Here is a 17,992-nt window from a genome sequence, read left to right on the forward strand (position 1 = left end):
GGAGCTCGATGAAGATCTTGGTCATTGCTATGTTTCTTTTTCGGATGATCAGTAGTGGAGCCCAGTTGGGACGATCGGGGATCTAGCAATTGGGGTTGTCTTCTTTTATTTTGGTTCCGTAGTCGGACCTTGATTGTATTCTGGATGATGTATGTTTAACTTGTTATTTGTGTGAAGTGGCGATTGTAAGCCAACTCTTTATCCCTTTCCTATTCAGTACATGGGATTGTGTGAAGATTACCCCTCTTGCGACAAACCTACCATGCGGCTATGCCTCTAAGTCGTGCCCTGACACGTGGGAGATATAGCCGCATTGTGGGTGTTACAAGTCGGAACATCACCGGTGCCCGCATGGAGGAACCACTCGGCAAACCCCCTTGCACCCCTCCAGCGTGAGAATGCCCACACGCGAAGCGTCCTCTCCACGACGACGCCGGTCGGATACCGTCTCCCCGGCATAGTCGGTGGGAGCTGGAAGGTGGGGCCGTTGTACTGCATCCTCGCCTCGCTTTGAGAGTGCTCTGGATTTGGGTGAAGAAGAGAAGGGGGCGGCGCAAATGGATGTGTGGAGAATAGGTGGAGAGGTGGTGGTTTAAATAGGGAAAGGGGAAGGGAAGGGGAGTGGCACCGACCGCGCTTTGGATTTGCTACGTTCAAACGAGCCGCGTCGATTGATATGCCACTTTAATTGGCAACAGGTTTTAATTGCCACGTTGAATAGATGCGAGTGGATCGAAAAGTGTGGAACAATGCTCTACATCGAGGAGACACGCGTGGGAGACGATACGAACCAGCGGCGGCAACCGTCCCTGCATCCGTGGCGCCTCGCGTGAAAATGAGGTCGGTCAGCGTCCGTTGCGGCTCGCCTGGAAAAGAGGCCGGTCAGCGCATCATGGCGGCGGGCGGCGGCGCATGCAGGTAGGCTAGCTACGTGCATGCATAGCAGGCTAGCTGGACATGTCGTGCATGCATAACAGGCTTCTGTCGTTGCAGGGCGCAAGCGGCCCAAGTCTAACCACGACCCAACGGGCTAACCGCGGCACCATCCGCCGCGACCCACTCATCAGGTCCAACGGGCGACACAGTCAGCATGGACTCGTCAGAGTTAACGGTTAAAGCACTGACCCGACGGCATCCATCGTTTGTGACCAGTTCTGAGGGTTTCGGGCAAGGGAGTGGGGAAAAGTGAGCAAAAGTTAAGAGCGTGGGGATGAATGAGTATGGCTAAGGAACCAGGGGCACAGATGTAAAAACCCCTAAAAACAATCCTCATTACTTGGCCTTTCACAGTCTGGGGGCTCCATATGGTCGGACCCCTTGAAGGGGGAAGCCACAAGAAAAAATATTTACTCGTTATGGTGGATAAATTTGAAGGAAATTTGCCCTAGGGGCAATATTAAAGTTGTTATTTATATTTCCGTATGTCATGATAAATGTTTATTATTCATGCTAGAATTGTATTAACCAGAAACTTGGTACATGTGTGAATACATAGACAAACAGAGTGTCCCTAGTATGCCTCTACTTGACTAGCTCATTAATCAAAGATGGTTAAGTTTCCTGATCATAGACATGTGTTTTCATTTGATGAACAAGATCACATCATTAGAGAACGATGTGATGGACAAGACCTGTCGTGGAAGTGTCACGGCAGATGTCCTCATGGAAGGACTTAGTTGTGGAGCCATTGCGACAAGGTTAGCTTAAGGGGGTTAAACAGGACAAAGGACACGGAGAGTTTATACTGGTTCGGCCCCTTGCGGTGAAGGTAAAGGCCTACTCCAGTTGAGGTGGTATTGCTAGGGTTTCGATTACCAGGGAGCAAATACACTTTGCCTGGCTCTCGATTTGATGTTTCTTGCCCTCATCCGCTGCCGGGTCGTCCCCTTATATATACGGGTTGACGCCCTGCGGCCTACAGAGTGTCGGCCGGCTCATATAACGTGTTCGGCTTGGTGACGTATCTTACATGCCTTATATTACAAGTCTACTTGTATTGGTGAAAGTGCAACTATCCCTAGGTGGTTTTGGTAATTCATAACAACATATAGCTCATTGAGCTAATGCTATTCCAAGATGATTATTTCAGGAAAGCTCAATGATTGGCATGGCATGGATATGAAAGTGGAACCCTCAAAATGCTAAGGACAAAGGATTGGCTCAAGCTCAAAAGCTCAAGACTCTTCATTTTATATTTTAGTGATCCAAGATCACATTGAGTCTTTAGGAAAAGCCAATACTATCAAGGAGGGATGAGGTGTTGCTTAATGAGCCTCTTGCTTCATGTGCTTAGTGATATGCTCCAAAACCCTCAACTACTTTCCCCATATCCACATATGACCTAAACCCTAAGCCAAACTCGGTCCTACCGATTCTTCCTATCCGGCGCCACCGAGTTTCACTTGTCATAAGCCACTGCCAAACCCTAGCAATTCGGTTCTACCGATAGGGATCTCGGTCTCACCAAGATGGGATTGCAAACTCTCTGTTTCCCTTTCGTAACTTTTCGGTCTCACCGAAAGAGCGGATCGGTCCCACCGAGATTGCAATGTAAATTCAGTGTTTCCTTTTTGTAACTTTTCGGTCTCACTGAAAGAGCAAATCGGTCCCACCGAGTTTGCCTGACCAACTCTCTGGTTAGCTAATTACCAAATTCGGTCTCACCGAGTTTGTGTAATCGGTCTCACCGAGATTACGTTTTGCCCAAACCCTAACCATATCGGTCCTACCGAGTTGCATGTCAGTCCCACCGAAAATCTCTGTTTCCTTTTTGTAACATTTCGGTCCCACCGAGTTTACCTGACCAACTCTCTGGTTAGCTTATTACCAAAATCGGTCTCACCGAGTTTTTGTAATCGGTCTCACCAAGATTACGTTATGCCCTAACCATGACCATATCGGTCCTACCGAGTTGCATGTCGGTCCCACCGAAAATCCTAACAGTCACTAGATTTGCTGAATCGGTCCGACCGAGTTTATCAATTCGGTACCACCGAGATTGGCAAGTTGTGTGTAACGGTTAGATTTTGTGTGGAGGCTATATATACCCTCCACCTCCTCTTCATTCGTGGATAGAGCCATCATAACGAACCTACACTTCCAACTTACATTTTTCTGAGAGGGAACCACCTACACTTGTGTTGAGGCCAAGATATTCCATTCTTACCATATGAATCTTGATCTCTAGCCTTCCTCAAGTTGCTTTCCACTCAAATCTTCTTTCCACCAAATCCATATCCTGTGTGAGAGAGAGTTGAGTGTTGGGGAGACTATCATTTGAAGCACAAGAGCAAGGAGTTCATCATCAACACACCATTTGTTACTTCTTGGAGAGTGGTGTCTCCTAGATTGGCTAGGTGTCACTTGGGAGCCTCCGACAAGATTGTGGAGTTGAACCAAGGAGTTTGTAAGGGCAAGGAGATCGCCTACTTCGTGAAGATCTACCGCTAGTGAGGCAAGTCCTTCGTGGGCGATGGCCATGATGGGATAGACAAGGTTGCTTCTTCGTGGACCCTTTGTGGGTGGTTGCTTCTTCGTGGACCCATTGTGGGTGGTTGCTTCTTCGTGGACCCTTCGTGGGTGGAGCCCTTCGTGGACTCGCGCAACCATTACCCTTTGTGGGTGGAGCCCTCCGTGGACTCGCGCAACCGTTACCCTTTGTGGGTGGAGCCCTCCGTGGACTCGCGCAACCGTTACCCTTTGTGGGTTGAAGTCTCCATCAACGTGGATGTAGGATAGCACCACCTATCCGAACCACGGGAAAAACATCCGTGTCTCCAATTGCGTTTGAATTCTCCAAACCCTTCCCTTTACATTCTTGCAAGTTGCATGCTTTACTTTCCGCTGCCAATATACTCTTTGCATGCTTGCTTGAATTGTGTGATGATTGCTTGACTTGTCCTACAATAGCTAAAATCTGCCAAGAACTAAAATTGGGAAAAGGTTAAGTTTTTATCTGGTCAAGTAGTCTAATCACCCCCCCTCTAGACATACTTTCGATCCTACAATTGGCGGTTTACACTTACGGGCCTTAAGCCGTCTCCGGGCTTGGGCCTCTTACCGGCCTATCTATGAACCGCCATCTGGTATTCTCTTGGGCTTCATGGATGAACCGCCATTGTGGTTGACCCGGCCCATCCTGGGCGGGTCATACCTGATAGCCATATCCCCAACATTAGGCCCCGGATTGATTTGAACTTGTTCATGTCAATCTTCAACACTTAGAAAAAAATCCTTCTTCCTCTGCTCTGAAACATTATAACCCGCCATGACGTCATCTCCAAAATTTTTGGAAACCCGCACGACGTCATCTTTAACGAATCTTTTATCTTTAATGACCTTCCGAAAATCGAGGCGTTCAATTAGTTGGATAATCATCATTTGGCCTCCTCGTTTTTCGCGCTTGTCTGTTACTATTTTCCTTATAAATAGGGTCAAACCACCCCTTTCTCATTATCCTCTCCTCTCCTTCCCGTCTTCTTCTTCCTTGTGACGCACCAGCCCGCACGAGCTCCGCCATCGTCGACCTCCGTCCTCTTCGTCAACTCCGGCCGTTGCATCACCCTGAACGGTCCAGAAACGCCGCGACGCTCCTCTGCTGTCAGCTAGCATCAGTAAGTCTTCCCTTTTCCTTTTCATGGATCTGTTCTTTAGGGTTTTGGTGTTCGTTGGTGTTCATCTTTGTTCCTCCTTCTCCTTGCTAGATCATGTAGTTTTGATCTGAAGATAATGTAGGTCCTATGCAACAGCAGTTTTAGCACCCACTTTTGATATTAAAACATATCCTCATCATGACAGATCTCCTCTGGAGCACCTCCACTTTTCCGCTGCCGCCTCTGTAGGTTTAGATTTTATCTCCTTTTTTCTGAACAGTTGTAGATCCAAATTTGTAGCTTTAACCTTTGGAACATGTTTGTCCCAACACTTAGCAAATGTTTGCTTTTGTTAGATCTTGAATATCTTAGTCATGGCGGCTTACTTTACCGGCTTATCATTACTTCATATATCATTAGCCCTCGCTTAAGCCGCCATTCTGAATGTACACTACAACTGTTAACTTGTGATTTCACCAACTGACTTGAAACGGCAAATTATTGCCTTCTTTAGGTTGTCCTTCTTTCACAATGCCACCAAAGACAGTTACCACATGTAACCGGGTTCCTTCCATCGTTACTGAGGGTACCTTGAAACATTTAATCAAGGTTGGATATCTACCAAAGAAGAGTGTCATGCATTACCACGCTCCTGACCCGGGCGAAAAGAGACCTCTGCCAAAAGATGGTGAAGTCATTGTATTCACTAATCATATGAACCGGGGCTTCTCACCGCCCGGCTCTGAGTTCTTTCGAGATGTTCTGCACTTCTTCAAACTCCATCCGCAAGACATTGGACCCAACTCCGTGTCAAATATCTGTAACTTCCAAGTTTTCTATGAAGTATACCTTCAAGAAGAGCCTAGTGTCGAGCTTTTCAGGGAATACTTCTATCTGAACCGGTAAAATGAGTTCACAAACGGGCCCAGCTTGGAACTTGGTGGAATTTCAATTCAACGCAGAAGAGATGCCATCTTCCCTCAAGCAGCTCTACCGAGTCACCCCAAGGACGGGAATAAGACATGGTTCTATTGTAAAGATATCTCGCCGTTTGATGAAAATCCATTGCCGGGTTATCGTGCTGATCGTCTTGACTCAAATTATCAACTCCCTGAGAAACTTACCGCCGCCGAACGTAAGAAACTCGCCCCTACTATCAGAAAAGTCCAAGCCTTGCTAGGAAATGGTTTAACCGGAGTTGATTTGATTCGATGTGGGGTCTCATGGCAGATCATACCTTAAGTCGCCGACCTGGCTTGATGTGTAATTACACTGGAGGAACAGACAATCCATTACGCCATAGCTCTCTGCGTCTGACTGAAGAGGGCATTGTTGAAATGGCAACAACCCTTGTAAATGGTAAATTCGAAGACTGCTGCAAAGTGGGTTTGAACCCTTTCTGCAAGCTTAACCCGCCGCCAGATGTAAGTCTCTTGATTTCCCTTACCTTACTTCATCATCCAAATATTATGTGAGCTCAAGTATGTTACTCTTCCGCGGGCTAAATCTGACTTCTGGAAGGCAAAATATGATCACGAAGCTGCCAAAAAGGCTAGGGCTGCCGCAAAAGCCGCCAAAAAGACCAGCAAGAAACCTAGGAAGAAGTCAAGCGCCTCTGATCTTCTTAAGCTGGACGATACCTCTGAGTCGGAGGTAGCCCTTGACTCTCTTGGCTTGTTTTTCAACCACCTTATTGACACTGACTATTGCCAGGATGACAAGGGGGCCAGCCAGGCAGTTGAAGAAGAGGTAACTATTATTTCCCCCGACTCAGAACCTTTGCCAAGGCAGAAACTTCGGCGAGTAACCCGGAAAGTAAGGTTTTCACACCCCTTGGCTTATTTAGATCCTCACTTTCTTTTGAAACGATAGCAACACGAGAGCCGCCGCCAGACCCGGACCAGTGGAGGCGAAGATTTATCCTCCGGTTTACCAAACACTCCTCGAAAACGCCAAAATGAGGTTCTTTTTAGCCTTAACTCTTTTATTTACTCATGGGTTTCTTTCGTTAGCCACTCGATTCCTTCGATTCAATCTTGCAGGAGATTTTCCGTTCTTCCTCTGGCGATTCATCTCAGACTCAGTTGCCGGCTTTCAAGACTGCCCCTGGGTAATAATAATTACCTTTCTGTACCTTTATATCCTCACCATTATGCTGACTTGTCCGAATTCTTTTAGCGGTCAAGAAAAACCCAACAAGAAGGTGAAGGTGACAAAACGGGTCGAAGACCCTAAAGCTTCTGAACCGGACCAGCAAGCTTCTGCACCAGAAGCCTCTGAACAACCAGAAGATCCTGCTTCCAACACTCAACCTGAGATGCCTGCGTTGTCTGTTGATGAAACCAACATTGACCCGTCAACTACTGAACCTTCAAGCTCACTTAACCCGCCAGAGACTCATGCTGATGACATTCTGATCACTGGCACTGGCTTTACTGAACCGGGGAATCCAACTGTATTAGCCAGACATTCTGCCAAACAAGAAGTCATGGACAGACGGAAAGTGAGGTTTGATGTCTCCCACTATGCTCAATTGAGTAATAGTGAAGTATTGTCTGGTTATCTCAATCAATTACACTCCAGCCGTGACTTGGAAATTGAGATGGTTAAACAAATGCACCATAAGTATGAGGTATGTCATCCGGCTTACATAAGTTATATATCCTGCCAGCCCCCAAGTCTTCTGATTATGATAAGATTGAATAATCTGTAGACTTAGAAAACTTATAAACTTCTGTCCTAGATTCCCTCCAAGTCCGGTTTTAAACTAAACCGGATGTTGAGACAACATTATTTTGCATCCGTAGTTCCCAAGGACCGGTTTAATCATCATGAATGAGCCGATTCTATTTATCCTTGTGTAAGAAAATAAAGCTTAATCTGTATAGCCCCCATGAGTCAGCTGAGACTGTTTATAGTATATCCGGCTCATCATTAGTAAGATACAAGCAATATACATTAGCCCCCAAGTGCCAAGTAGTGTTGCTTGCAAAGTACTTGGGACTTTATTTTATAAGAGCCGTTCCCTTGAAAAATTGCTTTGACAGACATTAGCCCCCAAGTGCCAAGTGTTGTTGCTTGCAAAGGACTTGGGACTTTATATTGTTGTAATCCGCCATGAAATATATATTTGATAAATCTATGTTGCATGCAGGCTGCAACTGCTGAATTGGAATCTCAATTGAATGATGCCAAGACCCGGCTGGCGGCTCAAGAAAATGAGACCTGGAAAGCTGAGTCGAAATTCCAGTTTAGTGTGACTGAATCAGAAAAGCTGAAGACCAGCTTTAAGGCGGAGAAAAAGACTTGGATTGAAGAAAAGACTGCTTTAAGCAATGGGCCGAGAAAGCAGAAGCAACTCTTCAGGAGGTGACCACTGAGCTCTCCGGCTTAAAACACCGTGTATCTCAGATGGTTTCTGCGATCTTCGGTGAGTTGCCTTGTTATTCATCCAAAGTGAGTATTTATCGCCATAATGTAAGCTGCCATTTAACCAATCTGTAACTTACTCAGGTCCCAGGAGCAGCAACCTTAGCCAAGACACACTTGTGAAGCTGAAGGCGGTTTATACTCTTGTGGAGCAATTATATACTGGAGCTCAACGTACATTGGCTACCATCTCCCCGGCTAATCAAGGACCCAATCTGTTAAGTGATATGCTGAAGAAATTATCCATCCTGCCCACCAGAATCCAAGAGATAAAACGGTCTTGTGCAAGAGTCGGCGCTGTGACGGCCTTGAGTCATGCTAAAGCATGGGTACCGGAATTAGACCCGGCAGATGTGGCCAGTGGGTATCCTAGCTTAAAGGAAGATGGAACTTCTTTTGATCAGCAAGACTTTGCCTCCTGTGTCAAAGAGATTCGTCCTCATGCAGCAGTCATCGCTGAAGAGACTAGTCTTTCCAAATATCAGCCGGCTTACGATGCGGATAATCAAAAGATGCATACGCCTACGTACAAAGTGATGGACTTAATTCCGCCGATTCGTAAGCACACTTTTGCCCCCTGATATTGATCCGTCCAATCTGATTGACGACGAAGCTGAATTCTGGTCCAAACCACACTTCCATACGGTGGAGGAGGAAGAAGAACCGGCAAGGGATGAACCAGAGGCCTCCCGTGAGCACGATCAAGAAGAATGAACCGCCAGGCAGTTTAAATACTTAAGCTTTGACAAAACACTTGACCTCATGTTGGCTCATGGAGCTATGTAATAGGGTAGTTAAAACTTGAATGGGCCGTGCCATCGTGCACATTTTCTGTTTTCTATAACACTGATGATCCACCGGTTTAAAGAACCACTATTTGTATGATAGTCTTTGACTTATGCAGATTTGAATTATTATGATCCTGCACACAAAGAAAACACAAGGGCCCTGGCAGTTTTCAGCCAGGCGGGTCATGATACCCAATGAAAGCCGCTGGGGATGAATAGTCCATAACCAGGACCGCTCTGATAATTGCTAAGAAAACAACATGCCTGTGATATATACTTAAACTGCCGGCTTATCAGCTTCGTGCAATTTAGAGGTGTTAGAACTATAACTTCAACCATGGTATTGATTACACTTTGGCGATTTAGAGTCTGTCCTCCAGACGGGTTGTATAAACACAAAGCGTGCTTCCAACGTGAGCCGTAAACAGGGTAGCTAGGCCTGACTTATAAAAAGCCGGAAAGCAACGAAAAAACTCAAATGCGAATAAGAAATCAAACGAAATTCAAGTCTTTTGTAGACTGTCAAATTAAAGTGTCTTCTTCAATGAAACTAGCCAGAGCCATTGGATTGTTCGTGCTACCGTGATCCCAACTCACAGTGTGCCCAATCGACATTTGAACCCTAGATAAGTCTGGTCTTGCTCAAAGACTTATGAGGAGTACGCGGGGCCAGAGTAACAGTATCATGGGTCGATTTATCCAAGTTTCAAGGAAGGTGGCTTATGAAGCCTGGATCCATCTGACTTTGTAAACCGTACTCTTGCATGACTAGCCACCGTTTGAACCTTAATCGAGCTCAGATCTTGGTCGAATACGCCGTAAAGACTGATCGTTAAGAGTTCGGCGGGTGTTACAGGTAGGACGACCCGGTCAGAGTTTGTTCTCTTCGGTCGAATACGCCTATGTCTGAACAAACCTGGTCAAGGGGGTAGTAATGCTATGTTCTCTCTGGTCGAATACGCCTATGCTTGAACAGGAAGCCCCCAAGTGACATACTTACAAGCGTGGTGTTGAGCCGATCAAAAGGGTACCGACATCTATGTTCTCTTTGGTGAATACACCTATGTTTGAACAGGAAGCCCCCAAGCGATCATATAAACTTTTGGCCTTGCGTCGATCAAGAGGGTACCGACAGCTATGCTCGATGAGCAGGAACCCCCAAGTGATCATATGAACTTTGGCATTGCGCCTATCAAGAGGGTACTGACAGCTATGCTCGATGAGCAGGAAGCCCCCAAGTGATCATATGAACTTTGGCATTGCGCCTATCAAGAGGGTACTGACAGCTATGCTCGATGAGCAGGAAGCCCCCAAGTGATCATATGAACTTTGGCATTGCGCCTATCAAGAGGGTACTGACAGCTATGCTCGATGAGCAGGAAGCCCCCAAGTGATCATATGAACTTTGGCATTGCGCCTATCAAGAGGGTACTGACAGCTATGCTCGATGAGCAGGAAGCCCCCAAGTGATCATATGAACTTTGGCATTGCGCCTATCAAGAGGGTACTGACAGCTATGCTCGATGAGCAGGAAGCCCCCAAGTGATCATATGAACTTTGGCATTGCGCCGATCAAGAGGGTATTGACAGCTATGCTCCATGAGCAGGAAGCCCCCAAATGATCATCAGGGACCTATGTTTGAGCTGTGCCGTGCATCCAACTCTATTTGATCCTCGAAATTGTGGGCGTCAAGCCTCTTAAATGATGATAAAGGCTCAGCTTTGAAAAAGTGAAATGACAGAGGCCCTGAATTTGGCAGGGATGCCGGTTTTATTATACTGCTTATAATATATACATCAGATAACTATGTACACCATGGGAGCCGGAGGCTCAAGTATAGTAGGGCTGAAGATGAGCAATGTTCCACAGCCGACAGGTCTCCTCCTCCGATGTGCGTGAGTCCTTGTTGTCTCGAACATCGATAAGGTAGTATGACCCGTTACGTAAGTTCTTGCTGACCATGAAAGGTCCTTCCCAAGGTGGTGATAACTTGTGCATATCTGCCTATTCTTGGATGAGCCGGAGCACTAAGTCGCCTTCTTGAAAGTTCTGGTTTTAAGCCGGTGGCTGTGATAATGCCGTAGGTCTTGCTGGTAAATCGCCGACCGAGCTGCCGCGAGGTCACGCTCCTCATCCAATAAGTCAAGTGCATCTTGACGCACCTTTTCATTGTCAGCCTCAACATAAGCCGCCACCCGGGGTGAATCGTGACGGATGTCACTAGGGAGAACCGCCTCTGCCCCATAAACCATGAAGAAAGGTGTGTAACCCATAGATCTGTTGGGGGTCGTGTTGATGCTCCATAACACTGAGGGTAACTCCTCCACCCAACAACCCGGCGTTCTCTGTAAAGGAACCATAAACCGGGGCTTGATACCTCGCAGAATCTCCTGATTTGCTCGTTCTGCCTGTCCATTGGATTGAGGGTGAGCTACAGAGGAAACATCAAGCCGTATATGCTCCCGTTGACAAAATTCTTCCATAGCACCTTTAGAAAGATCAGTGCCATTATCTGTTATGATGTTGTGCGGAAAGCCAAAATGGTAGATCACCTTCTTCATGAATTGAACCGCCGTTGCCGCATCACATTTACTAACCGGCTTTGCTTCAACCTACTCAGTAAACTTATCAACCGCCACCAAGAGGTGGGTCTTCTTATCCTTGGACCTTTTGAAAGCCCAACCATATCAAGCCCCCAAGTTGCAAACGGCCAAGTAATTGGAATCATCCTCAACTCTTGAGACGGCACATGAGCTCATCATGCAAATTTCTGACAGCCGTCACATCTACTTACCAAATCCTCAGCATCAGCATGAGCCGTTAACCAATAAAACCCATGACGGAAAGCCTTGGCTACAAGAGATTTAGAGTCGGCATGATGACCACAATCTCCTTCATGGATTTCTTGTAGAATATCACAACCTTCTTCAGGAGAGACACAATGTTGAAACGCCCCTATAACACTGCGATGGTGCAACTCCCCATTGACAATTATCATTGACTTAGACCGTCGGGTTATCTGTCTGGCCAAGACCTCATCCTCTGGCAACTCACCCCGGGTCATGTAAGCCAAATATGGAACCGTCCAATCAGGAATAGCATGGAGAGCCGCCACCAATTGTGCTTCCGGGTCAGGAACAACAAGGTCCTCCTCTGTAGGCACTTTCACAGACGGGTTAAGCAGAATATCCAAAAACGTGTCGGGCGGCACCGGCTTACGCTGAGATCCTAGCCGGCTTAAGGTATCTGCCGCCTTGTTCTTCTGGCGATCAATATGTTCAACTTGGTAACCCTTGAAATGACCTGCAATGGCATCAAGCTCCCTGCGATAAGCTGCCATAAGAGGATCCTTGGAATCCCAAGTGCCAGAAACTTGCTGAGCCACCAGATCTGAATCGCCAAGGCACCTCACCCGGCTTAAGCTCATCTCCTTAGCCATCCGAAGACCATGGAGTAAGGCCTCATACTCTGTGGCATTGTTAGTACAGGGGAACATTAGCTGGAGAACGTAAGAAAACTTGTCACCTCATGGGGAAGTCAAAACAACTCCAGCCCCCGAGCCCTCTAGCTGTCTAGATCCATCAAAGTGAAGAGTCCAATATGTGTTATCTGGCTTTTCCTCGGGCGCCTACAACTCTATCCAATCATTGATGAAATCCACCAGTGCTTGGGACTTGATGGTCGTGTGTGGCACATACTTTAAACCATGAGGACTGAGCTCAATGACCCATTTAGCAACCCGTCCTGTGGCTTCTCTGTTTTGAATGATATCTCCTAAAGGAGAAGAACTTACCACAGTGATAGGATGACCTTGAAAATATTGCTTAAGCTTCCGGCTTGCCATAAAAACCCCATATACAAGCTTCTGCCAGTGTGGATATCTCTGTTTGGACTCGATAAGCACCTCACTGATATAATAAACCGGTTGTTGAACCGGATATTCTTTGCCTGCCTCCTTCCTTTCCACCACAATAGCTACACTGACGGCCCGGCTATTAGCAGCCACATATAACAACAAAGGCTCCTTATCAATAGGGGCAGCAAGCACAGGTGGCTCAGCCAGCTGTTTCTTCAGATCCTCAAACGCTTGATTAGCAGCATCACTCCAAACAAAGTGATTTGCCTTCTTCTTCATCTGATAAAGAGGAATAGCCTTCTCCCCCAGCCGGCTTATGAACCGGCTCAGAGCCGCAATACGACCCGCCAGACGCTGAACATCATTAACACACGCCGACTTAGCCAATGAAGTAATGGCTTTGATCTTCTCTGGGTTAGCTTCAATGCTTCTATTAGAAACCAAAAATCCCAAGAGCTTTCCTGCTGGCACACCAAAGACACATTTGGCCGGGTTAAGCATCATCTTGTAGACCCGGAGATTGTTAAATGTCTCTTTCAAATCCTTGATCAAGGTCTCTTTCTCTCTTGACTTCACCACAATGTCATCTACATAAGCATGGACATTGCGCCCGATCTGATTGTGAAGACAATTCCGTACACACCGCTGATAAGTCGCCTGGGCGCTCTTGAGCCCAAAAGGCATAAACACATAGTAGAAGGCTCCAAATGGAGTAATGAAAGATGTCTTCTCCTGGTCCTTAACTGCCATCTTGATCTGATGATAACCAGAATAAGCATCCAAAAAGCTCAAACGCTCACAACCCGCCGTAGCATCAATGATTTGATCAATACGAGGGAGAGCAAACAGATCAGCCGGACACGCTTTGTTTAAGTCCGTGTAATCCACACACATTCGCCAAGTGCCGTTCTTTTTGAGTACCAACACTGGATTAGCCAACCACTCAGGATGAAAAACTTGAATGATAAACCCGGCCGCCAAAAGCCGGGCCACTTCCTCACCAATGGCCTTGCGCCTCTCCTTGTTAAACCGGCGAAGAAATTGCTTGACCAGTTTAAACTTTGGATCAATATTAAGAGTGTGCTCAGCGAGTTCCCTCGGTACACCCGGCATGTCTGATGGCTTCCATGCAAAGATGTCCCGGTTCTCATGGATGAACTCGATGAGCGCGCTTTCCTATTTCGGATCCAGATTAGCGCTGATGCTGAACTGCTTAGATGAGTCGCCAGGGACGAAGTCAACCATCTTAGTATCGTCCGTTGATTTAAATTTTAATGAAGGATCATGCTCAGTGGTTGGTTTATTCAAGGACGTCATGTCCGCCGGGTCAACATTGTCTTTGTAAAATTTCAGCTCCTCCGTTGCACAAACCGATTCAGCATAAGCCACATCTCCTTCCTGACATTCCAAGGCCACCTTGCGACTCCCGTGCACTATGATGGTGCCCTTATAACCCGGCATTTTAAGCTGCAAGTAGACATAACAGGGCCTTGCCATGAACTTAGCATAAGCCAGCCGTCCGAACAGAGCATGATAAGGGCTTTTGATTTTGACCACTTCGTAGTTTAATGTCTCAGACTTGAAATCACGCTCATCTCCAAAGGCAACTTCTAACAATATCTTCCCCAATGGGTAGGCTGATTTACCCAGCACGACACCATGGAAGACAGTGTTGGACGGTTTAAGATTCTTATCTGCGAGTCCCATGCGATGGAAGGTCTCATAATAAAGAATGTTAATGCTGCTACCACCATCCATGAGCACCTTAGTAAACTTATAACCTCCAACTTGAGGCGCCACTACCAAAGTCAGATGACCTGGATTATCGACCCGGGGTGGATGATCCTCTCGACTCCATACAATAGGTTGCTCTGACCATCGTAGATAACATGGGACTGCCGGCTCAACAACGTTCACATCCCTTTTGTGAAGCTTCTGATCCACATTATCTACGATGGTCAGAGCCGCCGAGCCAACGTTGCATGAATGAATCGACAGTTTTTCTCCAACATCAGAACCGCAGAGCCAATGTTGATATTATCTGAAGAATGTATGATATTTGAGGCCCGGTGCACCCAGCTGGTTGTTGACTCGCCTTCAGCCTGAACGCAAGAAACCAAATCCACAATCGACATAGGCTGCTTGCACGTGTCTTTGAAATTCTGTATAAACCGGGCCTTCAACTCTGCCCATGACCCGATGGAATTAGCCGGCATTCCCTTCAACCAGGTACGAGCCGTCCCTTCTAACATCATGGTGAAGTACTTGGCGTAAGCAGCTTCACTAACATCCAGCATCTCCATGGCCATCTCATAACTCTCCACCCATGACTCAGGGGGTTGATCGGCTGTGTAATTAGGCACCTTATGAGGGCCTTTGAAGTCCTTGGGCAGACGCTCGTTTTGTATAGCTGCCGTTAGACACAGCATATTGAAAGCCTTGGAAGTCACACCTGCCTGAATTGAAGCTACCGGGTAAGCCGGCGCGTGCTGATGCGCCGCCCGTTGAGCCGCCAGCTCAGCCTCCCGACGTGCTTTGGCTTGGTCCACCAAATCCTGTGCATTGGCTCCATTGCATGCCGGGTCATGTCCATGAGGTTGGTTACGGCGCCGTTCAATACTTGAGATCGCTGGCGAGTCAATGTGCCTGCTGTAGCTCCGGCTTGGACGAGGGGTCTCATGAATCCGATCACGGCTATAAGAGTAAGCATGCTGCTGCACCAGAGTTGTTTGAAGGAGCTCCCTGGCCCTTCGGGTTTGAACCGCTGCTGGAGTTTCACCCTCGTCGGGTAAAGCCGCCAATCATGTAGCTGCAGCAATCATGTTGTCCAGAGGGGTGGAGTAATGACTCGACGGTGTCATCATATGCTGGGGCGGAGTGTTGTTAATACGTGGCTGGTCGGGCGGTTCAACTATTCGGTTCACCACCAGCGGGTTACCGGCCCCAGCTCCAGGGGTGTTGAAGAGGTCTCTTGACTCATAAACCAAGGGCAAACGACTCCGTTGCTTCCTCCTCAAGACTTCATGTGAGGCGTTCTGATCTACCCTAAGCCGATATGAATCTACTTGAATCCGCTGTGCTTGGGCGTCCAAAACTGCTTGTTTTGCAGCCATCCTAGCGTTCTCTGCCACTAAGTCTGCCTTAGTTTGCGCTATTCCATCACGTAATTTAGCCACCTCTACCTTCTGTTGCTCCTGGTTTTCTGGGGTTACCTCAATCTCCATCAGAGTCGCCAGAGCATCCAGTAGATCTGTTAAGACTTGAGCCAACGAGCGAGCTGAACCGCCAGTCCCAGCTGCCGTGACCGCAGCTGCACCATAAGTTATAGCCGTGGCGACTGTCGAGCCAAGAACCGGCTGTGTGCCAGCCATGAAGATCGCCACCCTGTTTGGCGACTCACGGGGGTCCGGAATACTGTCGCTGTCGGAACAGCCCCCAAGCCTTCCATCTTGTAACTGATACATTGAATTGGTCTCACCCGTGGATTCATCATCAGAGCAGATCTCCGTCTCACCGCTAGATACAGAGCCTTCCAACTCAGCCCCATGGGTGAACCCCACGAAGACATGCCTTACGGCTGGCTGAGCCGGGGCGGGTTGTGCACGCTGAGCCGTCTCGATGATGTCGGTGCAGAAGTCTGAATCAGGGCCCGGCTCGCCAATCTTGCCGATGAAGACATGGATTCCGCCGAAGGGGACCCGGTACCCGTACTCAATTGAGCCGGCCTCGGGGCCCCAGCATGCATCGTCAATGTAGAGCTTGCCGCGACGACTCTTGGTCATTCGGCCCATAGCGTATCCCTTGAGCCCTTCGAAGCTGCCCTTTAAGAACTCGAAACCACCGTGCGCTGGCCCCACGGTGGGCGCCAACTGTCGTGGAAGTGTCACGGCAGATGTCCTCATGGAAGGACTTAGTTGTGGAGCCATTGCGATGAGGTTAGCTTAAAGGGGTTAAACGGGACAAAGGACACGGAGAGTTTATACTGGTTCGGCCCCTTGCGGTGAAGGTAAAGGCTTACTCCAGTTGAGGTGGTATTGCTAGGGTTTCGATTACCAGGGAGCAAGCACGCTTTTCCTAGCTCTCGATTTGATGTTTCTTGCCCTCAACCGCTGCCGAGTCGTCCCCTTATATATACGGGTTGACGCCCTGCGGCCTACAGAGTCCCGACCGGCTCATACAACATGCCCGGCTTGGTGATGTATCTTACATGCCTTATATTACAAGTCTACTTGTATTGGTGGTTTACAATTACAGGCCTTAAGCCGTCTCCGGGCTTGGGCCTCTTACCGGCCTATCTATGAACCGCCATCTGTTATTCTCTTGGGCTTCATGGATGAACCGCCATTGTGGTTGACCCGACCCCTCTTGGGCGGGTCATACCTGATAGCCATATCCCCAACAAGACCCATCCGTTAGCTTAGCATAATGATCGTTTAGTTTTATTGCTATTGCTTTCTTCATGACTTATACATGTTCCTCTGACTATGAGATTATGCAACTCCCGGATACCGGAGGAACACCTTGTGTGCTATCAAATGTCACAACATAACTGGGTGATTATAAAGATGTTCTACATGTGTCTCCGATGGTGTTTATTGAGTTGGCATAGATCGAGATTAGGATTTGTCTCTTCGTGTATCGGAGAGGTATCTCTGGGCCCTCTCGGTAATGCACATCACTATGAGCCTTGCAAGCAATGTGACTAATGAGTTAGTTACGGGATGATGCATTAGGGAACGAGTAAAGAGACTTTCCGGTGACGAGATTGAACTAGGTATGATGATACCAATGATCGAATCTCGGGCAAGTAACATACCTATGACAAAGGGAACAATGTATGTTGTTATGCGGTTTGACCGATAAAGATCTTCGTAGAATATGTAGGAGCTAATATGAGCATCCAGGTTCCGCTATTGGTTATTGACCGGAGATGTGTCTCGGTCATGTCTACATAGTTCTCGAACCCGTAGGGTCCGCACGCTTAACGTTCGATGAGGATTTGTATTATGTGTTATGTGATTTGATGACCGAAGTTTGTTCGAAGTTCCGAATGAGATCACAGACATGACGAGGAGTCTCAAAATGGTCGAGAGGTAAAGATCAATATATTGGAAGGTTATATTCGGACACCGGAATGGTTCCGAAGTGTTTTGGGTATTTTTCGGAGTACCGGGAGGTTACCGGACCCCCCTGGGGAAGTAATGGGCCTTAATGGACTTTAGTGGAAAGGATAGAAGGGCCTCAAGGGTGGCCGCACCCCCCCCAAGGGCTAGTCCGAATTGGACTAGGAGGGGGCGGCGCCCCCCTCTCCTTCCTTCTCCCCTCT

This window comes from Triticum urartu, chromosome 2, assembly GCF_003073215.2.
Source record: "Triticum urartu cultivar G1812 chromosome 2, Tu2.1, whole genome shotgun sequence".
In the NCBI taxonomy this organism is placed as follows: Eukaryota; Viridiplantae; Streptophyta; class Magnoliopsida; order Poales; family Poaceae; genus Triticum; species Triticum urartu.